The sequence below is a fragment of the Mustela nivalis genome (assembly GCF_964662115.1).
Source record: "Mustela nivalis genome assembly, chromosome: 7".
Lineage (NCBI taxonomy): Eukaryota > Metazoa > Chordata > Mammalia > Carnivora > Mustelidae > Mustela > Mustela nivalis.
Window position 1 is genome coordinate 53,923,259 of NC_139026.1, and position 16,585 is coordinate 53,939,843.

Genomic DNA, 16,585 nt, shown 5'->3' on the forward strand with positions numbered 1-16,585 from the left:
TTGGAGGAGTATCTGTTCATGTCTTCTGCCCATTTTTTGACATGATTATCTGTTTTGTGTGTGTTCAGTTTGAGAAGTTCTTTATAGATCCTGGATACAAGCCTTTGCCTATTTTTATCTGGGTGTTTGTTTTCTTATTATTCTTTCTTCTTTTGGGAGGGGAGAACAGGAAAAGTTAGATTTATTGTTTCTGACAAAGAGTAGTAACTTTCACTGTGTTCCTAGCATTACAAATGTGAAATATAGTTTTTAGCCTCAATTGAGAACACATGCTCTTAAAAATGATTACATAGTGTCTTTTTTTAGATAAAACAATTAATTAATTTGGTTCATTTTATCTTATTTTATTTCATTTCAGGTATAGATTTGAGTGATTTATCACTTACCTCCAATGCCCAGGACTCATCACAGGTGCCCTCCATAATCCTCATCATCTATTCAATCCATGTCCCACCTGCCCACCTCCCCTAAAGCATCCTACAGTTTGTCTCTGTTCTTACCTTTCATTCTCTTATCATTATCTTTAGAAGATTTTGGAAGTTTAGAAAACCAGAACTTTCCAATCTGATAAGGTATAATAATTTTTTAAATTCATGATTTCTGAAGGTTATTTTTCCTAAGAAATGATTTATTAACTTGAGATCAAAAATTTCTCTCCCATGCAGTCTTCTAGAAGCTATAAGTTTATATTGAATTCTAGATTCCATTTTTTTAATTTTTAAAAACTTCTATCTAGTTAATGTACAGTGCAATACTGATTTCAAGAGTGCAATTCAGTGATTCATCACGCACATACAACAACTAGCACTCATCACAAAAGTGCCCTTTTCAATACCCAACACTGACATAACCCACCCCTTACTTATCTCCCTCCACCCACCCTCACTTTGGTCTCTATCATTAGAGCCTCTCTTGATTTCTCTCTTTTTTTATTGGGTTTGCTTTCCCCCTTCCCGTAGGATCATCTGTTTTGTTTCTTAAATTCAACATATCAGTGAAATCATATGGTGTTGTCTTTCTCTGACTGACTTATCTTGCTTACCATAATACATTCTAGCTCCATCCACATCATTGCAAATGGCAAGATTTCATTCTTTTGATAGCCGTGTAATATTCCCTTGTATCTATATACCACATTTTCTCTATCCATCCATGAGTGAATGGATATTTGGGCTCCTTCCATAATTTCACTATTGTTGTAATGCTTTTATAAATATTGGGGTGCATGTATTCTTTCAATCCGTATTTTTGTATTCTTTGTGTAAATACCCGGTTGTGCAATTGCTAGGTTGCATGGTAGTTTTATTTTTAACTTTTTGAGAAAACCTTCATAATGTTTTGCAGAGCGGCTGCACCAGTTCGCACTCCAACCAACAGTGCAAGAGGGTTGCTCTTCCCCACATTCTTGCAACACCTGTTTTTTTTTTCTTTTATTTTTAATTTTAGCCATCCTGACAGGTGTGAGGGGGATATCTCACCATGGCTATGATTTGTATTTCCTTGATGATGAGTGATGTTGAGCAACTTTTCATGTGTCTGTTGGCCATTGGGAAGTCTTCTGTGGAATAATGTCTGTTCATGCCTTCTGCCCATTTTTTGCCTGGATTATTTATTTTTTGGTGTGGAATTTAATAAGCTCTTTATAAAAAAATTTTATTTGTTTTATTTCCTTTTTGTGTTCCATAATTCATTGTCTATGCACTACACCCAGTGCTCCATGCGATATGTGTCCTGCCCACCACTCTTCCCTCCAAAATCCTCGGTTTGTTTCTCAGAGTTCTGTTCTTTATAGATTTTGGATACTAACCCTTTATCAGCTATGGCATTTGCAAATATCTTCTCCTCTTCCATAGACTGCCTTTTAGTTTTGTTGATTGTTTCCTTTGCTATGTGGAAGCTTCTTCTCTTAATGAAGTCCCAATCATGTTTTTTTGTTTGTTTTTCGGTTTTTTTTTTCCATATCCATTATTTTTAATGCCCAGTGTTTATAATACGAGGGCCAGAGCTTTCTCCACCTCAAGTTTATAAGTTTTCGATTGGCTTGTGAGGCCAATAGGGATACTTCTTCTTGTCTAATTTGGTTTCTGGAAAGGCTTCATTCAGGTCCTCAATGGTCATCTGATCAAATGGAATTATGTTCCTTAGCTTCTCCAGCTGTTTTTCATATTCCACAATCCTGGCCTTTGAAAGAGACAAAAACTCAGCACAACTTTTCACATCTTCTTTTTCTTCAGCATCCACCTAAACAGTGTATTTATCCTCTGGCACAGGAATCTTCAGGGCATTGAACTTCTTCTCAAAGTCATTTACCAAGCCAGCCTTCACCATAATTGGCCTTGTAGTAAGCCCAGTCAATAGCAGGGGGTTTCAGGGTGCCTGGGTGGCTCAGTGGGTTAAGCCGCTGCCTTTGGCTCAGGTCATGATCTCAGGGTTCTGGGATCGAGTTCCGCATCGGGCTCTCTGCTCAGCAGGAAGCCTGCTTCCTCCTCTCTCTCTGCCTGCCTCTCTGCCTACTTGTGATCCCTCTGTGTCAAATAAATAAATAAAATCTTTAAAAATAAATAAATAAATAAATAAATAAATAGCAGGAGGTTTCTCAGAGAGAGTAGCCAACTTGGAGGTTAAGTGTCTCATTCCAAGATTTCAGGGAATTAGCAATGGCCTTCTGGTTCGGGGTACGATCTCCCCAAAAGATACCCAGTCAGTGGTTTTTAAAGCAAGTTTTTGCCCAGCCATCTTGAGATCCTTCACCGACCTCGGCTGCCCAGAGTCCCAATCATATGCTTTTGCTTTTGTTTCCCTTGCATCTGGTGAAATGTCCAATAAGGAGTTGCTGTGGCCGAAGTCAAAGAGGTTGCTGCCCATGTTCTCCTCTAAAGTTTTAATGGTTTCCTGTCTCACATTGAGGTCTTTCGTCCCCTTTGAATTTCCTTTTGTGTATGGTAGGAGAAAGTAGTCAAGTTTCATTCTTCTGCATGTTTGCTGTCCAGTTTTCCTAACACCATTTGGTGAAGAGATTATCTTTTTTCCATTGGAAACTCTTTCCTGCTTTGTCAAAGATTAATTGACCATATAGTTGTGGGTTCATTTCTTGGTTTTGTATTCTGTTCCATGGATCTCTATATCTGTTTTTATGCCAGTGTCATACTTGATGTAGTCTTAATGACTACTGCTTTGTAATATAGCTTGAAGTCCAGACTTGTGATGTCTCCAGTTTTGATTTGTTTTTCTTTTTTCTTTAATTCTATTATTTATTTTTTATATATAAATTTTTTAATTTATTTAATTTCAGCATAACAGTATCATTATTTTTTCACCACACCTAGTGCTCCATGCAATCCGTGCCCTCTATAATACCCACCACCTGGTACCCCAACCTCCCACCTCCCCCACCACTTCAAACCCCTCAGATTGTTTTTCAGAGTCCATAGTCTCTCATGATTCACCTCCCCTTCCAATTTACCCCAACTCCCTTCTCTCTAACTTCCCATGTCCTCCATGCTTTTTGTTATGCTCCACAAATAAGTGAAACCATATGGTAATTGACTCTCTCTGCTTGACTTATTTCACTCAGCATAATCTCTTCCAGTCCCGTCCATGTTGCTACAAAAGTTGGGTATTCGTTCTTTCTGATGGAGGCATAATACTCCATAGTGTATATGGACCACATCTTCCTTATCCATTCGTCCGTTGAAGGGCATCTTGGTTCTTTCCACAGTTTGGCGACCGTGGCCATTGCTGCTATAAATATAGGGGTACAGATGGCCCTTCTTTTCACTACATCTATATCTTTGGGGTAAATACCCAGTAGTGCAATGGCAGGGTCATAGGGAAGTTCTATTTTTAATAGAGCTTCCAAAGAGGCTGCACCAACTTGCATTCCCACCAACAGTGTTTTTCTTTTTCAGAATTGATTTGGCTATTCATGGTCTTTTCTGGCTCCATACAAATTTAAGATTATTTGCTTTAGCTCTGTGAAAAAGGCTGGTGGTGTTTTGATAGGGATTACATTAAATGTGTAAATTGCTTTGGGTAGTATAGATATTTTAACACTGTTAGTTCTTATAATCCATGAGCATGGAATGCTTTCCCATTTCCTTGTGTCCTCTTCAATTTCTTTCATAAGTGTTCTATAGTTTTCAGAGTACAGATCTTTTGCACCTTTGGTTAGGTTTATTCCTAGGTATCTCGTGGTTTTGGGTGCAATTGTAAATGGGATCAATTCATCAATTATTTTTTCCTGTTGCTTTGTTGTCCATGTATAGAATTGCACTAGATTTCTGTATGTTGATTTTATATTCTGCAACTTCGTTGAACTCATGTATTAGTTCTAGCAACTTTTTGGTGCAGGCTTTAGGGTTTCCCATATAGAGTATCATGTTGTCTACAAAAAGTGAATGTTGGACTTCTTTGCTGATTTGGATGTCTTTTCTTTCTTTTTGCTGTCTGATTGCTGAGGCTAGGACTTCCAGTACTATGTCAAAGAGTAATGGTGAGAGTGGACATTCTGTCTGGTTCCTGAACATAGGGGAAGAGCTCTCAGTTTTTCCCCATTGAAGATGATATTAGCTGTGGGTCTCTCATATAAGACTTTTATGATATTGAGGTATGTTCCATCTATCACTACTTTGCTGAGGGTTCTTTTCAAGAATGGATGCTGTATTTTTTCAAATGCTTTTTCTGCATCTAATTAGAGGGTTATATGGTTCTTATCCTTTCTTTTATTAATGTGGTGTATCAAACTGATTGCATTGTGAAAACTGAAGCAGTCCTACAGTCCAAAATAAATCCTACTTAATTGTGGTGAATAATTCTTTGAATGAAGTGTTGAATTCAATTAGCAGTATCATGTTGAGAATTTTTCCATCCATGTCTATCAGGGATGCTGATCTCTAATTATGGTTTTCATTGGAGTCTTTCTTTGGTTTGGGGATCAAGGTAATGCTGGCTTTATAGTATGAGTTTGGAAGTTTCCTTCCATTGCTAATTTTTGGAACAATTTCAGAGGAATAGGTATTAACTCTTCTCGAAATGTCCAGTAAAATTTCCCTAGAAAGACATTTAGCCTTGAACTGTTGTTTGTTAGGGATATTTTTGATTACCAACTCAAATTCTTCACTAGTTATGAGTCTGTTCTAATTTTGTATATCTTCCTGTTTCCATTTTGGTAGTTTGTATGTTTGTAGTACTTTGTCCATTTCTTTCAGATAGCCTAATTTGTTGCTCAAAATAGTCTCTTATAATTGTTCGTACTTCTGTGTTATTGGTTGAGATCTTTCCCCTTTCATTCAAGATTTTGTTTATTTGGATCCTTTTCTCTTTTCTTTTTGTTAAGTCTGACTAGGGGTTTATCAATTTTATTAATTCTTTCAAAGAACCTGCTGTTACTTTTGTTCATCTGTTCTACTGATTTTTATGTTTCTGTATCATTTATTTTTGCTCTAATATTTATTATTTCCTTTCTTCTACAGGATTTAGGCTTTATTCCTTGTTCTCTTTCTAGCTCCTTTAGGTGTAAGGTTAGGCTGGCATTTGAGACTTTTCTTGCTTCCTGAGGTAGGCCTCTGTATTGTAATATATTTCCCTCTTAGGACTGCCCTCACTACATTCTAAAGGTTTTGGAATGTCATGTTTTCATTTTCACTTGTTTCCATGTATTCTTTATTTCATCTCTAACTTCCTGTTTGACCCACTCATTCTTTGGTAGGAGGATGTTCTTTAAACTCCATGTTCTTTAAACTTCATTTGTGGTTTTTCCAAGTTTTTTTCTTGTGATTGACTTCAAGTTTCATAGCGTGTCATCTAAAAACATACATGGTATGATCTCAATATCTTTGTACCTGTTGAGGGCTAATTTATGACACAGTATGTGGTCTATTCTGGAGAATGTCTCATGTGCACTCAAAAAGAATGTGTGTTCTGCTACTTTAGGATAAAATGTTCTCAATATACATGTTAAGTCCATCTGGTCCAATGTGTATCATTCAAAGTCATTGTTTCCTTGTTGATTTTCTGCTTAGATAATCTGTCCATTGATGTAAGTGGGGTGTTAAAGTCCCCTCCTATTATTATATTATTATCAATCAGTTTCTTTAATTTTGTTATTAATTTATTTTTATATTTTTGTGCTCCCATGTCGGGGGCATAAATATTTAAAATCTTTGGATCTTCTTAAGGGATAGATCCCTTAATTATGAGAGAATGTTTTTCACCTCTCATTACAGTTTGTTTTTAAAATCTATTTTTTGATATAAGTACACTGGCCTTCTTTTGACATCCATTAGCATGATAGATGGTTCTCCAAACTCTCATTTTCAATCTGCAGGTGTGTTTGGGTCTAAAGTGACTCTCTTGTAGGGTGCTTAACTGGCTTAGTCAGTTAAGTGTCCAACTCTTGGTTTTGGACATGATTACAGGGTCCTGGATTGAGCCCCAGGTGAGAATCCCCACTCAGCAGGAAGGCTGCTTGTCTTCCTTCCCCCCCTGCCCCTTCTACAACTCTTGTGCATTCTCTCACTCTGAAATAAATCTTTTATAAAATTTAAAAATATTTAAAAATTAAATAAAATGAGTCTTTTGTAGGGAGCATATAGATGGATCTTCTTTTTTTTTTCTTTCGTTTTGAGGATAGATGAACTGCAAACCTTACCTGTCTTCTCTTGTAGGTTAAGGACTTCTTTTTTTCCCCTTGCTGCTAGGATTCTTTCCTTGTCTCTGTATCTGGTGAATTTGACTGATATTCCTTAGCAATGGCTGTCTTTTGTTGAATTTAATGAGAATACTCTGCACTTGGATTTTGATGTCCATGTTCTTCTCTAGATTAGAGAAGCTTTCAGTGATAGTTTGCTCACATAAACCTTCTGCTCATTTTCTCTCTCTTCATACACTGGGACTCCTACAATATAAGTGTTATTACATTTTAATAAGTCACTGAGTTCTTAATAAGTCACTAAGTCTACCTTCATGGTCCATTACCTTTGTTTTCCTCTTCTTTCCAGTTTCATTATTTTCCATAATTTTACCTTATATGTCACTGATTGCTTTGTTTCATCCATCCTTATTGATTGACATCCATTTGGGTTTGCATCTTGGCTATCGCATTTTTTATTTCAGCCTGACTAGATTTTAACTCTTTTTTTTTCCTCTGTGTTAAGGGATTCTCTAATGTCTTCTATGCCTTTTTTTTTTTTTCAAGCCCAGCTATTATCCTTATAATTGTTGTTTCAAATTCTTGTTATATCTCTATTGACTAGATCCTTGGCTGTCATTTCTTTCTGTTATTTCTTTCAGAGTGAATTCCTCTGTCTTGTCAATTTGGAGTTTTTGTTTTGTTTTGTTTTGTTTTTAATGTAAGATTAAAATAAATTAAATCAAATTTTTTTAAAAAGTCAAAAAACCAAAGAAAGTTAGATCCTCTTTATGCTAGAGCTGAATTTTTGCAGCGCTCAATGATGGACTTGGTGCCTGTGGAGGATTCCTGCTGTTCTTCTGAGGGAGGAAGCTGCCGCTCTGATTTTCAAGCCCACTTGCCCTAGGGATACCTGCCTGCAGGCAAGGCTTCATGTAAATACCTCCAGTCTTCACTTGGTGGCACAGTTTTTCTCTTATTGAGGCCTTGCTACTTGTGAGCTAGGGGAGAAAATAGCTTTCCATGCACTCCTTTCTGGAATAGGGAGTTCCTGCCCACCACTCTCCAAGAAGCTCTCTCAGAGGAGAAAACAATAGCCACTCTGTGTCCCCAGCTTCTATCAGACTCCATGTTCACCTTGTCTTTGCCCAAGCTATCTGCCTGCCAGGCCATGTGGCACTCCTATGTTTTATCTCAAGTATGGCTGGGTTTCAAAGCCCAACATTTCAGAGACTCTGGCAAAGCACAGGCTGCACTGCTCCTCTGGAGGAGGGTCTCACTGCATTGTAGCTGGCGCCAGCCTGTCCTAGGAAACAGTCACATGATGGTGCGGGGGTTTAAAGTTTATGGTAAATTGCAACCTGCAACTGGCACCAGGGTTTGCTGTCCTCACTGGCTTTGTTCCTGTGTTGGCAAACGGGCCAGCCCAATGGTGCCACAGGGTATTTTGCCTGCAGAAAAGCCATATCACCTCTAACAAATGCACTCCAAGCAGAGGAACTGTCTCACCCAATGCCACCCAGGGGATCCTCAGACTGTGCTGCCTACTTGCAGGCGTCGCCCTCCTTCAGCACAGGAGCACCACCAGGCATAACCCTGACAACAATGCTGACCTCTGAATCTTCAAACTCTGCACTCTGCTGTTTACAAAAAACTGGCGGTGTTTAAGCCTTTTGTTTTTCCAGTCAATAATTTTGGGGAACAGTTTTCTTATGTAGTCCCCTGCACATTTTTTCACCTTTTTCCCATTTTCTCTCTCTCTCTCTCTCTCATTCATTCTCACTCTTCTTTCTGTGATCAGGGCTCCCACCACTCTGCAGCACTGTGGCTCTTTCTCCCACCAAATCAGTTCTCCTCAGCTCCTACCTCCATGTATCATGGTTTTTGTTTGTAGATATGCAGCTTTGTCATCTAAGACCTCTGATCAATTTTGGGGGGGTGCCCAGAATGATTTGGAGAAGCAAAATTAAGGTTGCCCTATTCTACCATCTTTTTTTTTTTTTCAGGGCTGACTTTTTTTTTTATTAATTTTTTATTTTTTATAAACATATATTTTTTATCCCCAGGGGTACAGGTCTGTGAATCACCAGGTTTACACACTTCACAGCACTCACCAAAGCACATACCCTCCCCAATGTCCATCCTCCCTGTAGACTCCATTTCAAGTCTGTTTTTGTATGTGGTGCAAAGTATGGATTGAGTTCCTTTTTTAAAAGTTTTTGCATATAAATGTCTATAAATTATTCCAGTATCACCCTTTTTAAAATTAACATATAATGTATTATTTGTTTCAGGGGTACAGGTTTGTGAATCAGCAGTCTTACACAATCCACAGCATTCACCATAGCACATAGCCTCTTCAGTGTCCATCACACAGCCACCCTAACCCTCCCACCCTCCAGCAGCCCTCAGTTTGTTTCCTGAGATTAGGAGTCTCTTATGGCTTATCTTCTTCCCTGGTCCCATCTTGTTTCATTTTTCCCTACTTTCCCCCCATAAATCTCCACCCTTCTTCTCAAATTCCTCATATCAGAGAGATCATATGACAATTTTCTTTCCCTGATTGACTTATTTCACTTATCATAACACCCTCTAGTACCATCCATGTCATTGCAAATGGCAAGATTTCAGGGGGTTTTGGTGGCTACATAGTATTCCATTGCATGTATATACCACATCTTCCTTATCCATTTATCTGTTGATGGACACCTAGGTTCTTTCCATAGTTTGGCTACTGTGGACATTGCTGCTATAAACATTGCTGTTATACAAATTCAGGTGCACATACACCTTCAGATCACTACCTTTGTATCTTTAGGGTGAATACCCAGTAGTGAAATTTCTTTATGGTAAATCTTAGTGTAAGAACTTTAGGGTAAATTTTAGTGTATCTTTAGGGTAAATACCCAGTAGTGAAATTTCAACTTTTTGAGGAACCTCCATACTATTTTCCAGAGTGGCTGCACCAGCTTACATTCCTAAGAACAGTGTAGGAGGGTATCCATTTCTCCCCATCCTTACCAACATCTGTCGTTTCCTGACTTGTTAATTTTAGCCATTCTGACTGGAGTGAGGTGGTATCTCACTGTGGTTTTGATTTGTATTTCCCTGTTGCCGAGTGATGTGGAGCACTTTTTCATGTGTCTGTTGGCCATTTGGATGTTTTCTTGGCAGAGAAATGTTTGTTCATGGCCTCTGCCCATTTCTTGATTGGATTATTTGTTCTTTGGGTGTTGAGTTTGATAATTTCTTCATAGATGCCTTTATCTGATGTGTCATTTGTAAATATCTTCTCCTATTCTGTCAATTGTCTTTTGGTTTTGTTGACTGTTTCCTTTGCTGTGCAAAATTTTTTACCTTGATGAGGTCCCAATAGTTCATTTTTGCCCTTGCATGCCTTACCTTTGGCAATGTTTCTAGGAAGAAATTGCTGTGCCTGAGGTCAAAGAGATTCAACATCACTCTTTGAAAGCACTTTTCTTCTATTGAAATAGAGGGTGCTTTTGTAAAAAATCAATTGACCATTTACATGTGAATCTCTTTCTAAACTCTCTATCCTGTTCCATTTATCTGAATATCTATTTTCTTTCACTAATATCTTGATTACTGTGTCTTTATATATATCTTCAAGCAAGATAATGTAAATTCTCCTACTTCCTCCTTTCTCAACAGTGTTTTGACAAATTTTTTTTTCTTACTTTCCTTTTCTTTCAAAAGAAGTTTAGTATTCTTCTATGTGCTTTAGATCCAGAGGTAGTGGGAAGGACTTTGTATTCCTTCCCAAGCCCATCCCCTTCCTTTTATAAGGACACAACTCAAACCTAAATTTATGTATTTTTGTCTGTAATTTTGTATTTGATTACATATTGGCAATTTTTTTTATTTTGTATGATTACATATATTCTACTGTATATTGATTTATATATATGACATTATCATGAATGAAAAATATACAAAGTATAGCTAAATGGAGCTATTGCAGTGTACGATCTACAATGCTATTTTATTCTGCACTAGGTCTTCCATCTTTTCCCAATAGAGAAACAAGTGGATCTGGAATTTTATTTTAACTTTAGCCTAGAATTCCATTCTATGAAATATATTACACCTCACTCATCTATTTCTTTACTCTGAGACATCTCAAGTATTTCTCATTTTTCACTATCAATAATGCAGTGAACATCTCTATGGCAATGAGTGAAACTGACTATTCATACAATCAGAATTTTCTGACATTTAGGTTACCTTTTTCTTATTCCAATGAATAAGTTTTTTAAAAAAATATTCTTAATGCCATCTTTTATTGCTGTTTTTGTTATAAGCACTACAAATGTCTTCCTCAATTTTTTTCCATTTTGTATGGAAATAATTACAGACTGACAAGAACTTACAAAAATATACAGAGATCTCAGGTACTACACCAAGTTTCCACAAAAACAGCATCTTGTATAACTTTTCAGGTGTTTGCATAACAACTTACATAAAAATATATATGATATAAAATCAGGAAATTGACATTGACAGCAGAAACATAACTTATTCATATTTCAACATTTTATTTCAGTTTCTAGTTGTATTAAGATATAATTGAGTTTGTTTATAAATTTAAGATGTACAAAATAATTTCATTACACATATTGTGAAATGATTACCACAAAAAGGTTTGATAACACCCATCATCTCATATAGTTATCGAAAAAAAGAAAAAAATTAAAATATGGATTTTTTTAAGATTTATTTATTTGAGGGGCGCCTGGGTGGCTCAGTGGGTTAAAGCTTCTGCCTTCGGCTCAGGGCATGATCCCAGGATCCTGGGATGGAGCCCTGTATTGGGCTCTCTGCTCAGTGGGGAGCCTGTTTCCCTTACACTCTCTCTCTGCCTGCCTCTCTGCCTGCTTGTGATCTCTGTCTGTCAAATAAATATTTAGAAAAAAAAAAGATTTATTTATTTGAGAGAGAGAGTGTGTGTATGCCCAGGGAGGTATGTGCAGAGGGAAAGGAAGAGATAGAAATCCAAGCAGACTCTGTGGTGAGCATAGAGTCTGATGAGGGGTTCAAGTTCGTGACCCTAAGATGGTGACCTGAGCCAAAACCAAGAGTCAGATGTTTAATTGACTACATCTCCCAGATGCTCAAATATGGGTTTTTTTTTTTTTCACTATGACAGTAATTGTTCAAATCTACTCTCTTAATAGCTTTCAAATATACCATACAGCAGAGTTAATTATAGCCATCATGTTGTCCGTTATGTTTCTAGGACTTATTTGTCTTATAAATGAAAGGTTGTACCTTTTGATGACCTTCTTCCAATTTGCCCTTTCTCCACCTCATCTCTTGTGGGGTTTTTTGTTTTGTTTTGTTTTTGTTTGTTCCTTTGTTTCACTGAGGCCATCCTAATCAGTATGAGGTGATATCTTACTGTATTTGAGTTTCATTTCTCCAATGATTAGTGATGTTGAGTATCTTTTCATATCCCTGCTGAGGATTTGGATATATTTCCTTTAGAAATGTTTGTACAAATTCTCTGCCCATTTTTAAAATCTGGTTATTTTTCCCATATGTTTGTTGAGTTGTTGGAAATCTTGATATATTCTGGATACAAATCCTTACCAGATATATAACCTGCCAACTTCTTCATTCTGCAAGTTTTTTTCATTCTGTTGATGGTATCTTTTGATGCAAGAATTCTTCAGTTTCAGTATAATCCAATTAATTTGTTTTAACTCTTCTTGTCTATGTTTTGGTGTCATGTATAAAAAATCATTACCAAATCCACTATCATGAAAATTTTCTACTGTTTTTTCCTAAGACTTTGATAATGGTATGTCTTACATGTAGTGCTCTGGCCTTTTTTAAGTTCATTTTGTATATGGTAGAAGGTAAGGTCAAATATCTTTTTTTCTTTTTTCTTTCTTTTTTTTTTTTCTGTATGTGAATAATCCATTTTTTAGCACCACTTGATGATGAAACTGTCCTTTTCTCTATCAAATGTTCTTGGCGCTCTTGTTAGAAATCACTTGATCATATATGCAAAGGTTTATTTCTGGGCCCTCTATTCTATTCCATTGGCCTGTATGTCTGTCTTTATGCCAGTACCATACTACAGAGAGAACCAAACTTAAAATCAATAAAACTATAATGGGTCAACTTAAGATTTTTTACTTTATAGTGGTAAAAAAAATTATATGCATTCAGTAGAAACCATACTCTGAGTTTTGAATTTTGACCTTTTCCCAGGCTAACAATATATGGTGCTGCACTCTCATAATGCTGGGCAGTGGCAGGGAGGCACACCTCCCAGAGAGTCATGTGATCACAAAGGTAAACCACCAATGCACTATTCAGTACCTGTACAACCACTCTATCCTTACTTTTCACTTTCAATTCAATATTTAATAAATTACATGACATACTTTATTATAATAGAGGCTTTGTCTTCGATGATTTTGCCTAACTACAGGCTACTGTAAGTGTTCTAACCATGTGTGAGGTAGGCTACTCTAAGTGTTGATTTCAGTTGGTTCGATGTATTAACTACATTTTCACTTAAAATATTTTCAACTTCTCATGAGTTTATTGGGCATAACCATCATAAATTCAGGAAGCACTGTATTTTGAGAATTGCAACATTGATAGAGGTTTTCAAATAAGGAAGTGTAAGGCCTTCAACTGTGTTCTCCTTTTTGAAGATTGTTTTGACTACAGATATTCCTTTGAGAGTCTATTTGTTATCTTGGAGAAAGTTCTATGTTTAATTGAGAAAAATGTGTATTCTCTTGTGGTCAGAGTATTCTCAATATATCTATGAGGTATAATTGGTCTAAAGCGTTGTTCAGGATCTCTACTTTTTTACTGACCTTCTGTCTGATTTCTCTGTAAGTCAGATCTAGTGATGATGAACTCCCTTAGCTTTTGTTTTTAAGGAAAGTATGTCCCTCTCTTATTTCTGAAGAATACATTAGCCAGATAGATAGTTCTTATTTAGCATTTTCTGTCATTGTGCTGAATATATCTTCTCATTCCTTTCTGGCCTGTAAAGGTTTTGCTGAAAAATCCACCTATAGCCTAATAGGGGGTCTTTTTGTGTTACAAAGGAACATACAATGAAAACAAAAGCCATCTGCAGGTCAAGGCAATGCCTATCAAAATTCCAACAGCATTAGTCACAGAAATAAAGAAGGCAATTCTAAAATTTACATGAAACCACACAACCTTAAAATATACGAAGCAATCAAGAATGAGAACAAAATTAAAGGCATCCCAATTCCTGATTTTAGACTATACTACAAAGCTGTAGTAATCAAAACAGCATAATACTGGCATAGTAATAAACAAATGGAACAGAACCAAAACCCCAGAAATAAACCTATGTAAATATGAACAAATAATATTGACAAAGAAGCCAAGAAGAGTCATTGGAAAAACAATAGTCTCTTCAACAAATGGTATGGGCAAAACTGGATAACCATGTATAGCATAGTGAAATTGGACCCTATCTTAACCTAGTCACAAAAATTAGCTCAAAATGTATTAAACTGACAGAAACTGGGAAGAGATGAGGAGGAGGAGGGCACATATTGCAATGAGCACTGGGCGTTATACACAAATAATGAATCATGGAACACTACATCAAAGACAAAGGGAGCACTGTATGGTGACTAACTATAAAAGTAAATAAATAAATATCAAACAAGTAAAATAGTCTCAAATGGAACTTGGTCCTAACAACTTCACATTAAATTGCTAGCCTCCACAACTATGAATATATATATATATATATATATATATATATATATATATATATATATATGGTACCCAGTACCATAACTGGGGTGTCTTTGAATAACATACATGTATATTATATATATAATATACATGTATATTATGGCAGGAGAAGGAATAAATATACCACCCACACAACCAGCACCCAGATTATTGCACGATTATTATCAACACCTGAGAATTGTCCCTTGGACCGTGTTTCTTTCCAAGAAAACTCTGCACCATAGCAAATAGAATTCATTCTCTATTATTGTTCCTTTTAGGAATTACCCATACATCAGGAATTTCTCTCCTAATTTCTAATACAGAGATTATATTTACCTGGTGTTGAACCTCATAAATAGGGGAATTATATAGGAAAAACTATTTTGTGTCTGGTTTCTTTGCTCAAAATTGTGTTTGGGATATCAATCTACAAAGACATGGACAGATAGTTTAAATTAAAGAAATACCAGAAAGAGATGCTAGCCTCACACATAATAGGAAATTGTACATTTAAAATGATACAAGATAAACCCTTTTATATTGGTGAAGATTTTATTGGCAAAATCAAACAGATTGATGACACATGGTGATAAAGAAGTGAGGAAGCAGGAACCCTTGAATACTGCTGTGTAGAGATGATACGTGTACAACCTCTACTGAAATATTACATGCCTATTAAAATTTAATGTAGACATCTTTTGATGCAGAGAATTCACTGCTAGAGATTTATCATATATATAAATATATGCTAAATATACTTCTATATATATTGCCATATATATACATATATGTATATATATGGCAAACGATACTGTGTTAAGTGCTATTCATTCTAACATTTTTCTACAACTGTAAAACTCTGGGACACACCTAAATATCTACTGGAAATGGAACTTGTAGATAAATTTTTGGTACATCTGTTTAGTGTAACATTTGCAGCTGCTTACAAACACTGATGTAGCTCCTATACACTGAAATGGAACAAACTGCATGATATATTTTTAAACAAAAACGTAAAGAAGCAATACTATTGTTTGTAGTTATCTAACATTTTGTTTAGCGGAGAACATGCATATGGCTGTTCTTTCCTAGAATATATTGAGAATACTATCTATTACACGTTTGCTTATAAGAGGGAACTGGGTGAATAAGGAACAAGATAGGTTAAAAGAATTTGTCCATCATTATGTACCTCTTAAATTTGAACAATGTAAATATATTAATTACCTACTTGTATCAGGGTCATTTAATTATTTTTAAATGTAAGATCTTACACTCAATCAAATTGAATTTGTTCCACATTCTCTGATGGATTCATTCTTCAAATTTCTAAAAAATAAACTTATATATTAGATGTATAATTTTCCTATTTATAAATCTTAGTGTTTTAACCTTGCTGAGGAATGTTTGAAAGATCATTACCCTTAATAAGTCATGCAGAGTAAACTAATTTGAGTGAATACCCTAAGTTTATTCCCTAATAGCTGTTAAAGAAGGAAAATATTAAAATTTTGATGATAGTAATTCTTTTAATAACAAGGCCAAGTGAACGGCTTTTCACAAATGTAACGAAAGGGTTTTTGACAATCAGCGGTAAAAATAGTTGATGGCTTGAGGTGTCCACATTTTACATCAAATATACTCTGCTGGAAATTCCTGCATCAGAGAATATATTTATTTTAGCAAGTCTTTTGTCAGGCAAAATGTATCACATTTTTACAACATAGGTGCAATGATTTCAGTAGACATACAAATCATGTGACAGACATATAGCTATAAGATTATGAAGTGTAATTGTATCTAAAACTAATGGAAATGTCAGTAGACAGCTGGAGATAGGGGAGAAGTAGAAAGACTATTACAGACTGGGATGTATACGGAAGTTAGACATACACACTTGAAAAATTATTCTTCTAAAACTCCTGAAACTTCTGGAAAGTGACCAAATATAATAAACTCATTATGGGACATGCTGTAACTATATATAAAAATATTCCAGTTTCCTATATTTCAGATTAATGTGCACAAACTATGCATTTAAAACTCTAGCCTCACTTTAATCATAGAGGGTGTTTCTATGCATTTAAAACAGAGTGCACATTTCCCCACTCAGCTTACTGTTTTCCACACCAAACAAAATGTTCAAATGTTGTGAATTTGGGGCTATGAGAATAAAGTACCTGGATTTTA

The 16,585-nt window shown here is 35.9% G+C and overlaps 1 pseudogene across 1 annotated transcript; it reads right to left on the reverse strand.

Moving 5' to 3' along the window:
- Positions 1–2,022: 2,022 nt before the first annotated feature.
- Positions 2,023–2,739, reverse strand: LOC309868494 (ATP synthase subunit d, mitochondrial-like; annotated as a pseudogene). Its single transcript has 2 exons — positions 2,580–2,739; positions 2,023–2,376 (listed from the first exon to the last, which is right to left on the reverse strand). The product of its transcript is annotated as an ATP synthase subunit d, mitochondrial-like (transcript).
- Between the last annotated feature and the right edge of the window lie 13,846 nt (positions 2,740–16,585).